Source organism: Cupressus sempervirens, chromosome 11 (assembly GCF_028749045.1).
Source record: "Cupressus sempervirens isolate cs-2001-9-10 chromosome 11, ASM2874904v1, whole genome shotgun sequence".
NCBI classification, from domain to species: Eukaryota; Viridiplantae; Streptophyta; class Pinopsida; order Cupressales; family Cupressaceae; genus Cupressus; species Cupressus sempervirens.
In genome coordinates, this window is record NC_143128.1 from 354,938,833 (window position 1) to 354,962,353 (window position 23,521).

At 37.6% G+C, this 23,521-nt stretch overlaps 1 pseudogene; it reads left to right on the forward strand.

Annotated features, from left to right (window-relative positions):
- Nucleotides 1-8,486: 8,486 nt before the first annotated feature.
- LOC149529538 (translocon at the outer membrane of chloroplasts 64-like) overlaps nucleotides 8,487-23,521 on the forward strand; it is a 46,117-nt pseudogene continuing 31,082 nt past the window's right edge.

Genomic DNA, 23,521 nt, shown 5'->3' on the forward strand with positions numbered 1-23,521 from the left:
TCACCCTATAGGGTAGATAATTAGGAGAAAGGATAAATAAGTGATGACAAAAAACAAAGTGAATGAGGAATTATGTCTAATTTCTCAAGTGGAACTGTTACCACATTTTTTTTGCCCCGCCAAGTTTCAAAATTTGAATGTTACCCCGCCCAACGGTCACCTCCCCAATTACTAATATTTTAATACCCACGAAGATATCAAAATTACCTAAGTTCCAAACCTTATGATATTTTTATGCCTCGCAAATTCTCCGCCGTCAGATCAGGGCTGATCAATGGTCGTCGCCACCTCGCTATGGGTAAGTTTCTCGAGGTTTATGTTGGCGACATAGTGCCTTATTGACGCGTGTCTCGCTGGCCCGTTCAGAAAGGACGGTTGGTGGCTGGTGGTTAATGTAATCATCACAGTTAATATGAATATCTGCAAGGGTGGCGCGATTAGTTCGATGATGGAAGGTCAACCATGAAAGACTTCCCCAGGTGGCAGAGCAAAGAAAGGTGATTGGCTCGCATGACCCAGCTGGCTCGTATAGCCTGTTTGACTTGCTTCAACCCTGTTGATTCACGAACCAGGAAGCAAAAATGATCAAGGTTATCTTGCAATCTGATCTTTGTGATCAATTCTAACCTACCTGAAATGAATGCAAGGCATAGGGAAACACTCCACCATCTTAGTCGATCCATCTATTGTGTTAGGATCATTCATTGGCGATGCTTTTGTCTAGTCAAGGTGTTCTTTCAGTCGAATATCTAATTTTGTACTTCAGAACCATGCTCGAGTGTGATCTTTGATCAGATATTTTGGGGTTCAATGGTAGTAGTTGAGCAGTTAATGCAGAATCATTTCCCTCAGTTATGCCTGAACTATAAAGGAAATTTTGTAATCTTTTCCAAGGGTCGACTCTTTTTGATTTCTCTAATATTGCTCTGCAACTCTCAGTGTAACATTCCTTGTGCCTTTGAACCGAATGATTCTCTATTTTATCCCTTTCAGCCATTGATGTGTTTGTGCATCCCTTTTGCCTCTCATTGGTGTATTGTCGAGATCTATAACCTGCATACTATATTTGTTTCTTTCCTACTAGATAATATATAAGTGAGATTCCTCTTTCCTTGTGTTATTCAGTTGTGCTTCTTGATCTGCATGAGGTTATTAGATCAAAACAAGCCTATATGTATATATCCTTAGTTTCATTCTGGTTCAATAGTGTATATATGGGCAGAAATGGTCTGAACACTCTATTTTGGTGCATCACCTATGTAGTTTAGGTAGGGTAGAGTTGTTTTCTGCATCTCCTTCTTCCCCTTTTCCTTCTAAGAGTAGTTAGGTGCGCCCTGATAGTAAGAGGAATCTGGCCTTCTCTGGAGACTCAACCTCGCAGTTCAAGTCCCACAGCTTGGAGGTTGTTTCCATGTTTCACTAGGTTGTCCTCGCGCATAGGCCTTGGACAAGGGTGCAAACCTAAGTGACAACAGTTTTCAGCACGCCCGATGGGACAATCCTATTGAAGATTTAAAGTCTACTAGTGTTAAAGAAGGAAGAATTTTAGAGATTAATACTGAAGAGGTAGTGTTGGCTTCAGTATTCAAGCCTTTGAGAGGTTGGTCCTTCAAAGTACTTGGCGACTTTGAACATCAACAAACCTAGTTCCAGGCCAAAGTTGCAGTGATTCATGCCCAGAGCTGAAACAAGGGCATCTTCTAGAGGTAAATTTCAATATCGAGAGCTTTCCCTTTCAAATCCTAGAAGAAGGAGGACTAGAATTTCATTATCACCAGTTAGGGGTGAAGAAATAGTTAATATACCTATAAGGTCCACCTCTACTCCTCCTACTTCTCGAACTCAGCCTAGATTGCCATCAACGCTCATTAATAGAATACTTGTTTATATGGCACAACCAAGAGTTCATGCTTTTGCCACCTTTAATGGTGGAAGTCCTCTGTTTTTAGCCCAAAGACATGATATACCAATATCTGCACTAAAAAGCATACCTGATTTTACTAGTGAGACTTCTATCTCCCCTTTAGAGCATATCCAAGAAGTAGCAAATGTCTATAATATTCATGGTATTACAGAGGATGATGTTGTTATCAGACTTCTAGCCTCATCTTTAAAAGGAAAAGCATTACAGTGGTATAGAGGCTTAGCTCATGGTTCTATAACTAATTGGGATGAACTAGGAGCAGGATTATGCAAACATTTTGAGGATAAGAGTGACCATTTGTCACTATTAGAGCAGCTGACTACAATAAAAAGAGCCCCCCATGAGTGTATGACTAATTTTAATTATAGATTCTAAAAGACATGGGATAGAATACCTACTACAGTGAAACCTACCCCTGGTAATGCCTTCTTGCATTACCTTAGAGCTTTTGACAGTGATATTGCCACTACAATCCAAACTATGGGAGGGGATACCTTGCCTAATGCTTATGAGATAGCCATAAAAGCTGAGAACATCCTAATACAAGGAGGAAAATTGGCTCCAAGGCCCCCTATGCCTTTCTTTCCTAATGTTCCTAATCACCAACTAGCAATGGCCCCTCTTCCTACAACTTCTACATCACAAACCCTTACTCCAGTCCCTCGAGCTTCTACATCCTCAAATGGGATAGATGAGCTCAAAGAAATGCTCCAAGGTCTAGTGCTGAATACAGATAAAAGAGAGAAGACCCTGGATAAAAAATTGCAAGAGCAGGGGAGGGAGTTGAAGGACCAGGGGAAGAGATTAGAGGATAGTCTCTCTATGATACAAAAGATGAGTAACAAGGTGGTGGCCCTAGAAAGGCAGCAAGCTCAAAGTGGCAAGCCTCCCCAACTGCAAGATCAAGCTCCAAGTGGTGGTAGGCTTCCTAATCAGTGGAATAGCTCCTTTGATCAGGGTAGGAAAAATAGTCGTGCTTCTGCTTCAAGCTCAAATTAGAACAGAGCCATAGTCCCTCAAAATAACTTGGCCCAAGATCAAGATTTCTGCCCTTCTTGCAACTATTCTTATACCTATTGCATGTGCCAGAAGGCAGAATCTTATATGGCCCTAACTGTCCAAGAACCTGCAGCAAAGAAATCATGCGAGGAGGATCATCCCAAGGAGGAATCATATATTCAAGGACGTGATGATTTCTCTTTCATGAATCATCAGGATGGGGAGCATTGTAATATAAACTAGGATTCTGTTGCTCATAACACAAGGAGCAGGAAGAGAGCTATGGAACATCCTGCCCCTCTTTATCCTAAGTAGGCCTCAACTTCAAGTGCTACACCTCATATACAAGTAGCAAATGAACAAGCAAGTACTTCACAATAGAAAGAGCAAGATCCAAGAAAGTAAGATGTAGGTGGTCCTTATGTTGCCCCACCTCAACCTCTTATAAGTGTAGCTCCCAAAGTTTCTACCAAAGTTTCTAATGCACCTTTCAGTGTGGTAGAGCAAATGAAGAAAACCAATGTGAATATCTCTATGTGGGATGTTGTTGCTACCATTACAATGCAGAAGAGGATCCTGCAACAAGAATTAGAGAAGATTGAACTCAAGGATCAGCCATCTATCATGGAGAATGCCACAAGTCTAGTACAACCAATTGGGGATGTGGAGACAAATAAAAGGGTTAGACCTCCCCCATTCTATGTTTCCCTAATTATAGGAGGCAAATTAGTCCACAATTGCATGATAGATTCAGGGGCTAGTAGCTCAGTAATGCCTAGGTGTGTTGCTGATGTTTTAGGGATGAAATATGAGCCCATTGTTAGGGATGTGTTACAACTAGATGGTAGTACTGTCAAAACCATAGGTATCCTTAGGAATGTAGAGATGGCCCTACATGCATGCCCCGGTTGCACTGTGATTCAAGATATATCTGTTGCTGAAGTCAAGCCCTATTTTTCCATCTATCTTTCAAGAGACTTCACTGCTCAGATTGGTGGATTCATATCTGCTGATTGGTCATATATGTTGTTTAAGACCAGATATGGAGCCAATGCCTCAATTAGAGCAGAACCTCAAGCCCTTCATCACACTGAATCTTACGCCCCCAATTTCATCAATATGAATTGCCCTATTCTAGAGATGGATGAAAATGACATAGTAAATGAGCCTGTCACTTCCATAGCAGAGATTCTTGATTTTGTCTTGGATGAGTGGGCAAATGCATATCAGTTTGAGCCTATGTCAGAAATTCTTGAGACAGGCCTTAGTACATATTGTATAATAGAGAAAGAGGCTCAAGTCCCTGATCTTGTTGGGACTAATGATGATATACATGGAATATGGAGTATGTACTTTGATGGCTCAAGGAATAGAAATGGATTAGGGGCCAGTGTTATGTTTGTCTCTCCTACACAAATAAGATACTACTTCTCCTTCAGGCTCCAATTCAATTGCACCAATAATGTGGCCGAGTATGAATCCTTGATTCAAGGTCTCTTACTTGCCTAAAAGAGGGGAATCCAGGCCTTGAAAGTATATGGAGATAGTGACTTGGTAGTGAATCAGGTGAGAGGCCAAAATATCACCAAAAATGGCCTACTCAAGTCTTACAAACAGAGAGTCTGGGATTTGCTTGAGGGTTTCAATGCATTTAATATTCAGAGCATTCCTAGGAAAGAAAATAAACATGTTGATAGACTTGCAGTGGTGGGTGCAGCTTATGATGTACCAGGGAATCTTGAGGAGGAGAAGAAGAAACAAATTAGGGTGGTAGTGAGGCCTGCCATCCCTAACAACAACACTCATTAGCAAGTGTTTGAATCCGATGAGCAAATTGTGAGTTTCTTGCAGAATGAGGCAGAATTCTCAGGTAGAAACTAGTCAAGGTTGTAAGATCAGTATGGTGATCAGATCATTCACCTTAGTTCTAAAAAGTTGCCCAAGGGTCTCATTACTTTGGAGAGTGTTTTTAATCTTGATGATCAAACAAGAGGCAAAGGAATAAATCTAGCTGCAGAAAAGGATGATTATGCCCCAGTTACAATTGTTGATGGAAAATCTCTAAATATGGGGAAGGTATGTTCTGAAACTGAGCAAGAAAACTTCATTCAATTATGTCAAGAATTTAATGATGTATTTTCTTGGACATATGATGACTTAAAAGGGTTTGACCCTAGTTTGTTTCAGCATACTATAGATCTAGTTGATAAGGCCAAACTAGTGAGGCAAAAATAGAGACCAGTGAATCCTAAGATTGAGCCCCTAATGAGAAAAGAATTATCCAAGTTGATAGAGGCCAGTTAAATATTTCTTGTCAAACACTCATCATGGGTAGCTAACCTTGTCCCTATAAGGAAGAAGAATGGGGAAATCAGATTGTGTGTGGACTTTAGGGATCTTAATCAGGCTTCTCTTAAAGATCACCATCCTCTCCCTTCCATGGAGCAAATTCTATCCAAGGTCAGTGGGTCAAGGAGATTCTCTTTTCTTGATGGATTCTCTGGTTACAACCAAGTGTTGGTTAAAGAATTTGATAGACATAAGACAACATTTACTACTAAATGGGGCACCTATTCTTACTACAAGATGCCATTTGGAGTAACAAATGCAGGTGCCACATTTCAAAAGGCAATGGAGATGGCCTTCAAAAAATTAATTGATAAGTTTGTCTTAGTATACCTTGATGATATAGCGGTATATTCAAAAGATGTAGAAGATCATTTTGATCATCTGAGGCAGGTATTCCTAAGATGTAGAGAGTTTGGGGTTTCCCTCAACCCAACCAAGTGTGTCTTTGCTACAAGCCAAGGAAAATTATTGGGACACATTGTATCTGAGGATGGTCTGACCATTGATCCAAAAAGAACAAAGGAAATACTTTCCCTTCCTCTTCCTAAACACAAGAAGGGGCTGCAAAGTTTCCTTGGTAGAATAAACTTTGTGAGGAGGTTTATCCCTAATCTCGCTACCATGGTGAAACCTCTTACATCAATGCTTAAGAAAGACATGGTTTTCTTATGGACCAAGGAGGGGAAGGAGAGTTTTGAAGAGATCAAGATAGCCATAGCCTCAGCCCCTACTCTCATGAACCCAAATTTTGAGAAAGATTTCATCCTCTACACTTTAGGTGGTGAGTCAAGTATCTCTGCTATCTTGACTCAAACAAATGGAAAGGATGAGGAGTAGCCCATAGCTTTCTTTAGTGAAGGGCTCAAACAATATGAAGATAAGTATAGCTTTGTTGAGAAGCAAGCCCTTGTAGTCATCAGAGCCTTGAATAAATTCAAGCACCTCTTATCCCAAAATAGGATCCATTTGATGGTGCCCCACGCCAGTGTAAAGGATTTTCTGTTAAGCAAGGATATCAGTGAAAAGAGAGCTGGATGGATCACTAGGGTAATGGAATATGATGTTGATATTCAGATTACCAAGCTGGTAAGAGGGAGAGGATTGTGCAAAGAAATGTTATCAGGTCAGGATTCTGATGAAGAGGCTGCTATGGTATTAACAGAGCAGCAAGAGGAAGGCAATGTTAATGGCCCAAAGAGCTGGATAAATAATATGAAGAGCTTCTTATCAGGGGATGGATACCCTCAGGGATTGAACAGAGCTAAAAGAAGACAATATAGATTGCAGTCCATTCCCTATGTTGTAGTTGATGGTATCCTATTCAGGAGGGATTTTAATGGGACCCTGTTGAGATGCATTGAAGAGGACCAGGCTAAAAGGATGATTAAAGAACTTCATGATGGCCCTGATGGCTGCCATTTCTTTGCGAGAACAACTGCTATGAAGATCATGAGGGCTGGTTATTATTGGCCATCTCTGTTTGATGATTGTTATAGGTATGTGAGAAAATGTGAGAAATGTGCTTTCTTTTCAGGCAAATAAAGGCTTGTAGCTCTCCCCCTTCATCCTATTCAGGTGGATCAACCCTTTACCCAGTGGGGGTTGGATTTTATAGGCCCTATTAACCCTCCATCTAGTGCAGGTCATAAATGGATTTTGGTTGCTACTAATTATTTCACTAGATGGATAGAGGTAGTTGCCTTGAAGGATGCCACAGAACCATTAGTGGTTGAGTTCCTCGATGGGATTGTATCTAGGTTTGGTGCTCCTTCTACTATCATCTCGGATAATGCTAAATCATTTTTTGGAACCCAGATTTGTGCATCGGCAATGAATCACAATATCTACCTGAGCACATCATCAAATTATTATCCCCAGGGAAATGGTTTGGCTGAGTCTTCCAACAAGAATTTGATCAGAATCATGAAGAGGACAATAGAAGACAATCAAAGGGTCTGGTATAAAAAATTAAAGACTACTCTGTGGGTTGATAGAATAACACCCAAGAGATCTATTGGCAATTCACCTTTTGTGCTGGTATATGGTAGGGACGCTAGACTCCCAATTTCACTGGAATTCCCTTCCTTGGAGTTGGCTCATCAGCTGGAATTGATTGAAGATAGTGCCATGTGAGTAAGAATGGCAAAGCTGATGGAGCTAGAAGAAAAAAGGGATAAAGCTATGAAGACCCTGGAGTTGCATCAGCAACAGGTGAAAAGGAATTTTGACAGGAGGGACAGGGACAGGACTTTCAAAGAGGGGGATCTAGTTCTGAAATAGGATGCCGATAGGGAAAAACTAGGAAGACATTCTAAGTTTGATGCATTATGGATTGGCCCTTACATAATTGCCAATTGCAAACAGGCTAATGCATTCTAACTAAGCAGACCCAATGGTGAAGTTCTGTCCATCCCAGTTAATGGGATTTATCTTAAAGCTTGCTTCTGATGAAAATTGTGAATCCATGTACATAGTTAGTCTAGTTCCTTTTCTGTTATTTCCTACCTTTCAAGAAGTGCACATGCACAGGGTTCTCCTTTTGAGTTGCCAGCTTTCAAAGTTTTGATAGTCTTAGGTTGCAGAGGAAGTTTTGTTTTGCTTCACTTACAAGGGTAGATCTAGGGGTTTTTAATGTTTTGATTTCCTTGCAAAAAAGGGTTAGGGTTTTGCAGTTCTCAGATTTGTACCTTTCAGACCCATTTTTGACTCCATAGCCCAATGGATTGTTTACAGGCACTGGTCTTATGCATCGAGCAGGCTCATGCCCCCTGTGAGTCACCGGAATATTACCACATTTTGTTTGCCCCGCCAAGTTTCAAAATTTGAATGTTACCCCGCCCAATGGTCACCTCCCCAATTACTAATATTTTAATACCCACGAAGATATCAAAATTACCTAAGTTCTGAACCTTATGATATTTTTATGCCTCGCAAGTTCTCCGCCATTAGATCAGGGCTGATCAATGGTCATCGCCATCTCGTTATGATGAAGTTGTGCAAGGGTTACTATAGCGACGTAGCGACAGGGGGCCACGTGTCCTGGTGGGACCATATTTCATCCTGCCAATGCAATAGGGATCAAATGACTGACTGACCAACAAGGAAGTGCCACATGTATCACGAGCCCAGCGAATTACATGGAGGGAAGGTCACAGGAAGGTGGGTCTTCATGGCCATTAGATTAGAGAAGATCAACGAATGTCACCATATCGCCATGGCAAAGATGTGTGATCTTTACCATAGCGACATAGTGACAGGTCACCACATGTCAGTGGGGCTAGGTCTCACCAGGGTGCGGTCACTGAGGTGTTGCCAGGTGTCGATTGGATATGACAGAAGTTGCAGAGGTGGTGCCAAATATGATGGGCCCAAGGTAGGGATAGTGTGGAGTATGATGAGTCTTCACGATCGTTGGATCTAGGCCGATCAATGGTCGTCGCCACCTCGCTATGGGTAAGTTTCTCGAGGTTTATGTTGGTGACACAGCACCTTGTTGATGCATGTCTTGCTGGCCCAGTCAAAAAGGACGATCAGTGGCTAGCGGTCAATGTAATCATCATAGTTAATATGAATATCTACAAGGGTGGCACAGTTAGTTCGATGATGGAAGGTCAACCATGAAAGACTTCCCCAGGTGGCGGAGCAAAGAAAGGTGATTGGCCCGCATGACCTAGCTGGCTCATATAGCCTGTTTGACTTGCTTCAACCCTGTTGATTCACGAACTAGGAAGCAAAAATGATCAAGGTTATCTTGTGATCTAATCTTCGCGATCAATTTTGACCTACCTGAAATGAATGCAAGGCATAGGGAAACACTCCACCATCTCAGTCAATCCATCTACTATGTTAGGATCATTCATTGGTGCCGCTTCTGTCTACTCGAGGCATTCTTTTAGTCAAATATCTAATTTTGTACTTTAGAACCATGCTCAAGTGTGATCTTTGATCGTATATTTTGGGGTTCAATGGCATTAGTTGAGTAGTTAATGCAGAATCATTTCCCTCAGTTATGCCTGAACTATAAACGCAATTTTTTTAATCTTTTCCAAGGGTCGACTCTTTTTTATTTCTCTAATATTGCTCTGCAACTCTCAGTGTAACATTCCCTGTGCCTTTGAACCGAATGATTCTCTGTTTTATCCCTTTCAGTCGTTGATGTGTTTGTGCATCCCTTTTGCCTCTCATTGGTGTATTGTTGAGATCTATAACCTGCATACTATATCTATTTCTTGCCTACTGGATAATATATAAGTGAGATTCCTATTTCCTTGTGTTATTTAGTTGTGCTTCTTGATCTGCATGAGGTTATTAGATCAAAACAAGCCTGTATGTATATATCCTTAGTTTCATTCTGGTTCAATAGTGCATATATGGGCAGAAATGGTCTGAACACTCTATTTTGGTGCATCATCTCTGTAGTTTAGGTAGGGTAGAGTTTTTTTTTGCATCTCCTTCTTCCCCTTTTCCTTTCGAGAGTAGTTAGGTGCACCCTGATAGTAAGAGGAAGCCAGACTTCTCTGAAGACTCAACCTCGCAGTTCAAGTCCCATAGCTTGGAGGTTTTTTCCATGTTTCACTAGGTTGTCCTCACGCATAGGCCTTGGACAAGGGTGCAAACCTAAGTGACAACAGGAACCTAAGAGCATAGAAGAGGCATGCAAGGATGATAATTGGATGGAAGTAATGAAAGAAGAATTAGATTATATTGTAAAGAATGAAACATGGGAATTAGTTCCTAGACATAAAGACAAGAATGTGATAGGAACCAAGTGGGCATTTAGAAATAAGATGAATGAGTAAGGAGAAGTTGTGAGAATTAAGTCCAGACTTGTTTTCAAAGATTACTTAAAGAAAGAAGGCATAGATTATGAGGAAGGAAACATATGCACCTATGGAAAGAATGGAAGTAGTTTGGATGTTCTTGGCTTATGCAACAAGAAATAATTTAAAGGTTTATCAAATGGATGTGAAGTCATCTTTTTTGAATGGAGAACTTGAAGAAGAATTCTACATTAAGCTACCTGATGGATTCCCTCTTACAAAAGATAAATATTTTGTATGCAGATTAAAGAAAGCACTATATGGTTTGAAGCAAGCACATAGAACCTGGTATGCAAGGTTGGATAGGTATTTGTCTAAGCTCAGATTTATTAAAGGTACAACAAATGGTAATTTTTACTTTAGGAAAATTGATGATGGTTTTTTTACCATTGTAATATTTGTGGATGAAATTATATTTGCAAAAAATGATAAAGAAAGTGATAATTTTTTTGAAGAGATGAAAAATGAATTTTAGATGAGAATGATAGGAGAAATGAAGTTTTTCCTAGGATTACATATTGCACAAAGAAGAGATGGGATAATTATTTCACAAACCAAGTATCTAAAAGACTTGTTGAAAAGATTTGGTTTAGAAAGTTGAAAACTTATTGGCACACCTATGATAATTGGTCACAAGTTATCTAGTAAAGATGAAACACCTACAATTGAGTAGAAGAAGTATAGATCTATGATTGGAGGATTGTAATATCTAACTCACACCAAACTAGATATAGCAAATGAAATTGCAATCATAGAAAGAATTGAACCTGATCCTAAAGAGTATCATTATGTAGTAGTAAAATGGATATTTAGATATTTGAAGGTTACATTTGATTATGGAATTTGGTATGATATATCAAATTATTTCATCTTGTGCACATATATTGATTTTGATTGGGTAGGTAGTATGGATGAAAAAAATAGCACTAGTGGTGGAGCATTCTTTCTTGGAGGAAGATTGGTTTCGTGGTTAAGCAAGAAGCATGATTTTATATCTTAGAATATAACTAAGGCAAAGTATATTACATCATCAAATAACTGTAATCAAGTTATGTAGGTGAAAAAAATGTTGAAGGATATTGGACTGAGTTCACAAAACCTATTATCATTTGCTGTGATAACACAAGTACAATAAGTATGTCTAAGAATCCAATATTGCATTCTAAGACAAAGAACATATCCATTAAGTATCATGTTTTAAGAGAAAAGGAAGCTAAAAAAGAGATAAAGTTGGAGTATGTAAGTACAAAAGATCAAATTATAGATATCTTTACAAAACCTTTTCTTAAAGATATTGTTGAGTACCTAAGAGGTATGCTAGGGGTTATGCCCCTACCTAATTTAGAGTAGATGATGCAAGGAGTGCATCAATCCAATGGTATAGAGCACTATGGTTAGATTGGACTGAATGATGATGCTTCCTGTATGGGGGAGTATTTGGTATGTACTCAGTCATTGAGGGCTCTTGGTATTTTAGTACTTTGTATTAAATAGTGTCTTTGGACACTTGAGTTGATTGAAAGAGTTGGAAGAAGTATATTATAGCAATTGGTTTTGTGTACTTTTATTGATACCTTTGACATTAATGTCAATGGGGGAGAGATTTTGGCATTGGATCAACCAATGGCAGTGTGTCTAGAGGAACCTCTACTATTTATACCCAATAGGTCCTCATTGCTCAATTTCTACTATCAGTTCCCTATCTACCTTACCCATAGATTCATGGTATGGTAAAAAAGATCTTTCTCAGATTGAGCCACTCTAGTTCCAAAGGGTCAGGGGCTTGCCCGAAAGGACTCGACCCCACTAGCAAGGCAGCCCCTAGCCCTGGTTAGGCTAGGTATGGGCCCTTATAATTTTATGGGCCCTTGTTGATTGGAGTTCAAGTGAGAGGAAAGTGATGAGGGGCTCCCCCCACATTTAATTCTAGTTTCCCTCTCACTATAGTTGTTTCTCCAAGGAACCTTGCCAATAGATAGGGAGATAGGCAATGCTATTTATTATGTTTATTATTCTATTTAGGGGCACCAATAGTTGAATCTAGTCATGTTCATGAAAAAAATCTCCTAGGCAATGGAGAGAGAAAATATGAAAGAGGCACCTATTGAGTTGTCAATGGGGGACTATTATCTCTTTAAGAAGATGTAGAAAGATTCATATAAGTTCATAGAAGAATATGTTAGTAGGCAACAAAATATGCTAGTATGCAGAAGAATATCTTGATCTGCAGAAGGATATCTCTATGATGAAGATATGTAGCTATAAAAGTGTTGTAAGTTGTTCACCATGAACAACTCATGACCAGTAGCTAGAAGATTTCAGATTGATGAAGAGGATTTGAGAAGATGAAAATAGTAGCAACAATAGAGTATAGTTTAGTATTCTTGGAACTTAAATTTTTTTCATCTATGTTTCCATCAATACAAAAGGGGGATATTGTTAGGATGAATTTCAGATGATACTACATTTGGGGAGTATCCTAAGCATTGATGAGTGTTGATATGTTGCATTAATGACTATATTTGTGATTGATGACAACATAGCAATAATTCTATAAAGAATAGAAGTATAGTAGTCAAAGATCTTATGATGTGCAAAAACTAAGGAAGTTTTGGATGATGCATAGTGGAGGACATATTCCTAAGGTTGTCTTGATGATGTGGTTAAGAGGACTAAGTATGAATCAAAGTTGTACAAAAGTTACAGTTGGTTTATTGAGAGCAAGAAAAAAACAAAGCATCTATTTTGTATTTTTTGATGTTTGCATTATATCTTTTAGCCAAGATATAATTAGGTGATGCACATTCAACCAGAGAAAAAAGATAATCAGGTAATAACATTAGCAAGTGTGCAAGACCTAGAGTCACACATGTGAATTTTTGTATAGACTGCAAGTCAACAATGCTATTGTAATTATCATTTAAGTACTTATCTTATTTTAATTAATTGGGAAAGCCTTAAGGATGACTCAAGGAATTATTATGAAGATTTGGTATGAAGGAAAGTTGATTTTTTGTTTGTGATCTAACTTTGATGTAGAGGTAGCACAATGGAAGCAAGAATCCAGCCCAACTCCTACACAACCTTTAAGGTTCTCACAAGGATTGAAAAAAAGAATTGGTCTACTTCCTTAAGTGGATACTCCTCCTAAAAAACTCAAAAAAAGGTTTCTAGACCCACCTTCCACAAGTAAGACCCAAAACCATATGCACCCAACTTAGTGCAAATATGACAACCTTCCTCAAAATGGGAAAAATGAGATTTTGTTGTTCTTGGCCTTTCCACCACCATCATAGGCTTGGAACAACTTATTCTTAACATAAACAAGGAAAACCAACCACTATTTGCACTCCCAACAACCCACAACTCAAGTTTCTCAATCAGACCTAGTAGCATATTAGGTCTCCTAAAATAGTTTTTGACCAATAACTCCAAAACTTACCAAAGGACCTAGGAGATTGAATGTAGATTCAAGTACCCTTTTCAAAATACTAATAAACTCCAAATTTTCAAAGAGAATCTCTACTCTAGCATGTCTCAACCAGCACCAAGTACATAGGCCTAATTAGCCACTTTAGGCTTGGTTTTCAAGGAAAATGGTCAAGAATGGATTCATGACCTCAAATATCCACCACCAAGATATTCTTTAGACTCAAATAAGGGTACTTTTTTTTTACACCAAGTCCTCAAACTCTTTCCACCATCCTATCCATTCAAATTCCTCCAAAACAAGGTCAAATACATAAAAATATTTGACCTAGGGCTTGCTCTCAAAAATCACCACAGCAGCTTCCTGCTCTAAAACTTCTAGAATATGATAAATTAAGTCCCTAACTTGCTCCATGCCAAAATGGAAAGAATTCCACCGATGGAGCATCAAGTTAGGGTCATTTTTTGTGACCAAACCCTGATTTTAAGGGTTTCTCAAACTAGCAACCAAGAAAATAGAATATATTTTACAAAATAATTGATAGGAACTTAACACCAAAACCAAAATCTTGTAAATGAACAATGCCAACTTCCCAAGGCAAAAATTTCACCCTTCCATCATTTGATTCTGTACTGCACATGGGAAATTAGAAAAAATGCACTAGAACAACATTTTTTTTATTGAATTGAAAGCAAATACAATGTGTTTCTTCAATATGCCTTCTTCTTTGAATTTTCAGAGCCTTTATAGGATATTTGCAACTAATTAAACCATCCTATGGTAGTTCTATCCATACAATTTGAAAAGTTGTCAAGAAAATTGCAAAATTTGCTAAGCAACTTTGTGCAATTTTTGTGATTTTTGCGCTAAGACAACTTTTATTGCAAATTTGTTTGTAAATGGATTACAAAAACTCCTAGTGACCCTACTAATGCCCTAAACACCTAGGCTTTCCTAGAAAACATGGAGTTTACCAAAAATCCACTTTATTGGACTAATTAATGCCCAAGGCTTATAGTTGCACCATGGGGTCTTGTGTCCATTACAAATGTGGATGGTCATAGGGAGACCATTAGATCTATCCCTAGACCTTATTACATGAAGAAAAGAAAACAAAATATTAGGTACTCTACACCAACCTTGGTTTAGAGGACCAAGTGAGATGTGAAGTATTAGTGAACAGTGCAAGAAGGTGAAGAATGCTTACTAAATGTGTGTAAGTGATCCAAGGGATCGTTGGATGTGTAGTTTGAGATCTAGTTACAATATCTAAAGAAGCAAAAGTTTGGTTGATAGGAAAAAGATAGAGGAAGGAAGTAAATTTTAGTTTTATTATTCTACAAGGACTAATATAGAGATCATTTGGATAGTGAGTTCTTTGATCTTAACATTGAAGCTATTAGGGCAGTGGATCTAGCTATCTTCCACAACTCCTAACAGTGTTGGAATCTCCTAATAGGGATTCAAAGTCTCCTAACAGGGACTCATATGTACTAAATATTGTAACAAACTCCTAATAGGGTCTATCCTCTAACAAGGAATATTTATATTAGTACATCATCTTGCAAGTATCATCCCCATCGAGGTTTTCCTTTTGATCAAAGGTTTTCTTAGTTAACATATATGGTGTTAATTGTGTACAAGTATCTTGTTGTGGTTTTAGTTAACATTATGCATATGGTTAAGATTTTTTAAAGTCAATGATTGTGTAAATGTATAACTGATTCACCCACCCCTCCCCCCCCCCCCCCACCCAACACCCCCCCCCCCCACCCCCCCCCCCTCGCGCCTCACGTCTTAGTTATATTTCTAATAAGGGTTTCATAGCTTGGTTTATTTGAGACCCACCATTTCACTTGTTGCACCTATTCACATCATAGATAGAGAGATAAAAGTCTCCTCTTGAGATGCTCTCTTTCATGGGTATTCTCAAGAGTAATGGTTTATCGAAGTGTGACAAATTTTTGTAAACACATTTTTTGCACCCACGGTGGGGTTAGAACCAAGTTTTTAGGTCCATTTTATTGCTTGAATTTTAGTTGTATTCTCATTCATAGTTTTTTATGGAGACTTATTGGATCTAATCAAGTGGTTTTATAGGGTTCTCAATTTTCTTTTAAGGCTAAACTTTATGGAAATTGGTTTGAAGGACAAAACCCTATATTTTTAAAGATTTGACCATATCTCCTAAACCACTTGGATTTTGCACTTGAAATTTTTTTTGCAAGTTGGAGGTGCATGATGTGTCAATCCAAATGTTAGATTTTTTTGAGCCAATTTTCATCATTTAGAATTTTTTCTTTATTTTTCATTAAAAAATCACTTCTAGATGTAAATTAAGGAGTTTCTTGGAAAATTCTAGATTTTTGGAAAGGTCACTAAATTCTATAGGGGATTAATTCTTTGTGTTTTGAATTTAGAGTTCATATTAGGGCCCAATAACTAGAATTGAAAGAAGTGATTTATCTTGGGAAAATGGGTCCCTAGGGAAAAAATAGGAGATCTTTCTAAATTTCTTGCATTTTTGGAAAAATCTTTGGTTTTTAGTGCGGGCCTATTCTTTGCATTTATATTTTTGGATCCAAAATTATAGCATAAATACCATCTCTTGTTGACTAGGTCAAAATAAAAAATTAAAAGAGAGCATTTGTGATTAGCTGCACTTTATTTGCATACACTTGGTTAGAAAACTTGGATTTTTGAAGCAACTAACCACTTTGTATCATAGGCCTTAGTTTTAATGACCTAACTATTGTTCTATATAGGTTGCACACTTTCTTGCCAAAAAAAAGAAAAAGAATGCTTGTCAAAGATAGAAGGGGTACTAATGTGTTTGCAAGGTTGCCTAAACAAAACAAACAAGTTTTTATGTGTCTTCTTTCATTTTTAAGTGTGACATTAGATTAGTTATTTATTTTAATTAGGCATATAAAAATCATGAGTAGGGGTCCTTTTTTGGTAGGAGAGTATGTGCTTCACCCTTTTGGTGAATCAAAAATCTTGATCCTTAAGTCGATCAGAGAAAGTGAGTGGGATACTCCACTTTTTAGTGGTTTTAATTGATCTTTTTGATGTGTTTGGGGGAAGCACATAGGAATAGGAGAGTATGTTCTTCACCTTCTAAGGTGAATCATAAATCTTGACCTCTTTTTTGTAGATCCATTTTGTTCATCTCTTAGTGAGATTTTACATTTAGAGGGCTTGCTATGGGCGGAAACATACCAGTAGGATCAACCTAGAGTGGGAACAAGAAAAACCTAGCTAACTTGACCCACTATAATCAAAAACCACTTGATAAAGGCCAAAGCCTTGGGGGTGTAGAACTTATCTTCATCTAAGGATATTACTCTTGGGATTGTGACCATGAGGAAATCACTAGGTGAGAATTCTTAAGGTACTCTTATGGCCACAAGGTCCATTATTTATCATATGATAGGGTGTCCTATTACCAAGTGTAAGGGTGATGTTATAAATGGGACCCTTACAAGACACTCTAGGATTACAGGCCACCCTATTTTTTTGCTCAATATCTTGGCGCAAGGATCGATCCTAGTTGACTACCCAAATCACCCCAAAATTTGACTCACCATATGTATTCCTTTAGATGTGGGTAACACATCTATAACAAAGACAATATCTACCATGGGAAACCACTTTGTGTGAGATAAGGGGGGATCAAATTCTAGGTCAAGGTATTAAGTAAAAAAATATGTCCTTTAGGTAGATATTGCTTGATGTATTCTTGAATGTGCTAGACCTATGGAAATTTTTTGAACATACGCATGATGATAGTTCTAGGGATTTATTTTTTAGACCTCACATATGCTTATATCATGCAAAGTTTCTTTGTCCCTTGCTTTTTTTTTTAAGATTAATCCATGCATCACAATCTTTCTTAAAAAAAAATTTGAACATCAAACTTTCCATTTTATCAAGTATTGTCAAACTTTTTCAAACAAGTCAAAACATCAAGTGCAAACATTTTCTTGTGTTTCTTTCTATGGGGAGTTTCATCATTTAACTTTGATTTTCTATGTCTCTATTTATTGAACATGCTTTGAGTAGCTCTTTGATCTTAGCTATCTTGATCTTTTCCATCTTCATGTTCTATGCTAGCATAATTAGATTTTATTTTGTTGAAATTGTTACCTTGATCTCTTGATTACTCTACTTGATTGGGAAATTTGTTCACTTGTCATCTCTCTTTTTTTATCTACTTTTATATTTTGGATTCTTTCCTAGCTTGACTTGGGTCACTGGTATCATAATTATCTTGGACACTTTGCTTCACAATTCACTTGATCATTGCTACCTCTCTTTGAAAAGTGAACACTCTACCTCTATAGTTTGGAAAACAAGTTATCTTCTGTCACCTTATTAGCTTGCTTTAGTCTCCTTCATGCTTCATTTTCTATCTACCTCTATGGGATTCAATCCTTTTAATACCAAACCTCAACCATGTCTAAATGATCATGAGTTCTTCTATTTCATTAAAGAATTTCAAGATCTATATATTCGATACAAATAATTAGAAGAAACAAATGATCTTACTTACCTTCATCTCACTAGGCACATGATAGAAATGGAGTCTAAATCTCATGAGAAAAGGTTAGAGGAAAGAATGGACTCATCACATGAGCTTCTCTTAACCTCTCAATATGTACATAATTCATATTATTCAAGATCATATTACTCCTCTTATTCTAATTCTACACACACTCTTTTCTCTCTAAGATATCAATTGACTTCCTTTATTGGATCTAAAGACCTACTTAGAGAGAAAGAAAGTGTGATGGGGAGCTCCTTCACTTAGAGATTTTCTTTCTCTATAAAAGCTACCTAGAATCACTAATCTAACCCCAACCTATATGACTCTCTTTCAATCCCCTTTCTCCAATAAATTCACCAATCAACTTACTTTTTACTCCTTACTCCAACACCCTAACTGTGCATCTTTTGTCTTAGTAAGCCAAAAATCCACAAAATTCTATCACAAGGTTAAAATTAGGTCTATAACTTCTTCCTATGGTTATTGATACTTTTCACATCATTTTTCATCTTTTGGGTAGGTTTAACATCCCCACAACTCCAAATTACCTTGTTTTTCCTTATAGCCCAAGAGCCCCTATTAGCCCTCCTAGAAACAAGGAACCTACAATAACTTGAAAAACTCCTTAACAAGGCCTATTGATGTTTAATAGACATTTTTACACATCATCTAGGGCTTGAATATTTTCATGGTTTCAAGCCTCCATGGTGTCTATACTATACAATTCCAGAAAACCCCTATTTTGAGGGTTTCATGGGCAATGATGACAAAACACTCACCAAATGCTCTAGACTCTGCATCAGTCCTCCTCCTCTTTTTTTGGACATCTAATACCCTACTCAAGAACTTACCAATAAATATTGGCACATTTAAATCCTCTATTCATCCTAAAACTCAACTACAATATTCATTGTGTCTTCCCAAGCCTTCATCTACTTGCCTAGAGCTTGCTTGTTAATTACTCAAAATTGAACATTACGTAAGCAAAAACTAAGTAATTTTGAAAACATAACAAAATGACTACTTCTAATCAAAAAAACCTAGAATAGATTCAAAAAATGAATTCAAGTATATATGTTTATCACAAATAGAAAGCACACCAATCCAACTATTCAATCAATCCTCTTAAAGTATGTTTTCTATCAAAAATCCTTCTTATTTCACTAATTGTCCATACAAGTGATTCAACCAACCCTTAGAAATGAGTTGAAGGGTGTTTAGATAGGTTCTCCTATCCACCTTGGCCCTTGGTTTGAGAAATACATACTTTTTTTTCCCTTTCCTCAAAATGTTCAAAAATTGCTATTGCATTTTTGCAAAAAAAATTGCAAAGTTTTCAAAGAGCAATTTTGATAACTTTTGTAATTTTTCAATCTATGCCTCTAAAATTGTCTATTTTGGTTTTAACTCTCATAAAATGAACCTAAAAAACCTAATGACTTTCCTTTTACACTATTTTCCCTATTTGAAACATTTTACCATGTTTTGTCTTATAGAGAAACTTTGAGCAATATTATGCTTATTAAGACCTAATTTGAAAAAACTTGACTCACACTCAACTCTTACCTAAGCACACCTCCTAAACCTATCTTGGGACTTTATATTTAGTCCTTATTCACTCAATTATTAGTTAGAGCATTTACAAATCAAAATTCTAGTTAGGGTTTTACCTTACCCCTAGGTGTTCCTCACCATGCTCCCCTTTCAAGAAGAAGTCTAAGGTATCTGTGGAGAGAGGAACTCCTTTCTAATTCCATGCTTATTGAAATCACTCTCAGAAACCCAAGTTGATTCAACTTTAGGAGTATCCTTCCATTTCACCAAATGTTCTTTATACACCTTGTTCCTTGTGCTCTTTTTCACTCTAGAATCCAATATCTTCTCCACTTGTGGTTGCCTCCTTTTAGTTACATATAGGTCTAATATATCCTTATTTAGTTCTAAATAATAATCCTCTTCATCCACATCTATACTCTTGTAAGATATCAAGTATTTGACATTTAAGATGGGAGAGATATCCATCTCTTTGGGTAAGTCTACTTTGTAGGCATTAGGTCCATACTTCTCTATTACATTGTGTGGCCCATTCCTCTTCATCTATAACTTACTAGGGATGCCCTACCATATCCTAGCTTTATTCAAGTACACCATGACCAAATCTCCCACTTGGAATTATAGTTCTTTCCTCCCTTCATCCTTCTTTTCCTTTAACTCTTGATTTGCCTCCATCAAGGTCTACTTAACTTGATCATGTACCTTTTTCATATATTGAGAAAATTCATCAGCATATCCACTCATGGTGCCATGTGTGGGTAGTTCCCTTAACTCCATTATGCCCCTTGGGTGTGTGTTATACACTACTTTAAAATTACTTAATCATATTGTCATGTTCTTGCTATCATTGTAGGAAAATTCTTCCTAAGGTATCACTTGCTCCCAACTCTACCCATACTCCTTGGTGAGACACCTTAAGTGGTTTCCTAGGACCCTATTGATGACCTCTATCTATCCATCTATTTGGGAATGGTAGGAAAAGCTATGAACTAGATTTGTACCCAATCTCCTCCATAGGGTATTCCAAAAGTGACTGAGAAACTTGACATCTTTATCAGCCACAATGCTCATTGGTACCACCTCTTTGAAGAATAGATTAGAGATATGGCTAGCATCATGAGTTTTCTTGCATGGGATGAAATGGCTCATCTTTTTGAATTTATCTACCACCAAAAACACACTATCTAACCCTATCTTTGTCCTTGGTAAGCCTACTATGAAATCCATGCTAATGCATTCCTGAGGTCTATTAGGAATGGGTAGAGGTTGGTAAAGTCCTACATTAGATGAAGTTCCCTTTGCCTTCTAACATATACCACACTATTCCACATACCTCCTTACATCCATTTACATCTTGTGCTAGTAGTAAAACCTTTCCACTAGGTCTACGGTCTTGTTAAGACCAAAATTCCCACTTATGCTTCCATTGTGCTTCTCTTATATGATATTTTCTCTCATAGATCCCCTTCAATTGCACAACTATTGATCCTTAAACAATAACCCATTTTGCAATGTGTACTCAAAAAATTGACTATGAAAATTATTTTCAAAGTTAATACATACCTTGTAGGCCTCTAAAAAAATTTTATCCTTTCCATACATGTCCTTGAATCCTTCTAGTCCTATACTCTGCAACTTGACTTCTTGAACTATCAACAACCTCCTGGTCAAAGCATATGCCACCTTGTTATTTGTGCCCTTCTTAAATTTGATAGTGAAAGTGTAGGACTACAAGAACTCCATCCATTTGATGTGCCTCAAACTAAGCTTCTCCTAGGAATTGATGAAACTTATTACTTGGTTGTCAGTAAAGAAAATAAACTCCTTAGGCAATAGGTAATGCCTCCAATTCTTAAGGGCTTGAACAAGTGCATAGAGCTCCAAGTCATATGTTAACTACATAGTTTTTGCTCCATTAAGCTTCTCACTAAAAAATTATATAGGCCTACCCTCTTAGCTTAGGACTTCCCCAATTTCTATCTTTCTAGCATCACACTCTACCACAAAGGGCTTCTCAAAACTAGGCAAAACCAATACTAGTTGGGTTTCCACATCCTTTTTCAACCTTTAAAAAATTTCATATGCAGCCTTGGCCTATATGAACTTGGTCTTCATGCCTCTCTTAATGGTGTCATTCATGGGTGCACAAATCTCACTAAACTTTCTCACAGACTTCCAATAAAATTGTGCTAGGCCTTGAAAACTTTTGTCCTTAGTAGCAGATCTAAGGGTAGGCCAACTTCAGATTGCCTCTACCTTATCCTTGTCCATTTTATATTTCCTTGGGACACAAAAAAACCCCAAGTACACTAGATCTTCTTTCATGAACTCACTCTTCTCAAAAGTTCACTGTCAACTTCTCCTCTTGATGATTCCTCAACACCATTTCTAGGTGCTTCATTTGTTCCTCTTTTGTCTTGTTGAAGATGAGGATGCCATCTAGATACACAACAACAAAAATGCCTATATAGTCCTTCAAGACTTCATTCATGACTCTCATGAAGGTACTTGGTGCATTGGTATGTCCAAATGTCATTGTGTTCCACTCGTAGAGAACCTCAATAGTCTTAAATGAAAACTTCCATTCATCAGCCTCTTTCATTTTAATCTGTTAATAGCGACTCCTAAGATCAATTTCAGAAAATTATCTAGCTCCACCAAGACAATACATTAAGTCCTCTATCCTAGGAATAGGAAATCTATATCTAATTATGATTCTATTAGTTGTCATATAATTAGTATACATTCTCCACTTACCTCCCATTTTAGGTGCTAGGACAACTGGTACTACACATGTACTAATGCTCTTCCTAATCAACCCCTAATCAAGTAACACTTGGACTTGTCTAGCTATCTCCTTGTTCTTCTCTAGAATTATCTTGTATGCAACCTTGTTAGGTAGTGATGTACCTAAGATGAAGTCAATTTGATGACTATTGTGGTGCTCTATCACCAATAATGTCCTTGAACTAATCTAATAGTTCTTGTACCTTTATAGGTGTAAGTGCTTGTGTTGATGACTTTTCCTCCTTTGGCTTCACCGTGATGGAATACCCTATTCCTTCACCTTCCTTCAAGTCTTTGAGGAATGCTTTTCTACTCATCAAAAATGTCTTAGCAATAGCCTTCTATACCTTATCTTCTTCCACTAATGATTTTATCAAATAGGTGACCCCATCCTTTTTGAATGAGTACTTGTTTTCCTACCATAATGCACTACCTCTCTATCATACTGCTAAGGCCTCCCAAATGGAAGATGGCAAGCATCCATAGGTAGTACATCATATAGAATCTTATCTTGATACTTACCGATAGTGATGTCTGCCCATACTTGTTCATTTACTAATATATTCTACCCCTTGTTCACCCAAGTCACCCCATAAGGACACACATGCAAAAAAATTTCTAGGCCAAGATTTTTTACTGCCTCCTTTGACATCACATCATTAGTAGACCTGAGTTTTTGATCACCTTGCATACTTTTTCAAGTATGTTTCATGTGGTTCTAAAAAGTGCTCTCCTCTATTTGGGTTCCTCCTTCATTGGCTCTTTGACCAAGACTCTCCTCAACATGATTTTCTCACCCTTCTCTATTTCAAGGTCCACTTCCCCTATTTCATGATTATCTTCTACTTGGACATAAATTATCTTCTTCTCTCCATAAGATGTTGATGCCTTCTCTAGAAATCTATAAGAAGCATGCCACAACTTACCATAGTGATAAGATTTCATGTTACTAAAGTATGAACCTCTGACATTTCTATTCCCATATCTACCTCTACCCCCATTATTGAATTCTCTTCCTCTGCTAGAGCCTCCCCTTTGACTAGTCTCACTGGGTTTTTCAATCCACTTGGAGTCTCCATAGCCTCTTTGATCATTGGTTCTACCACAAG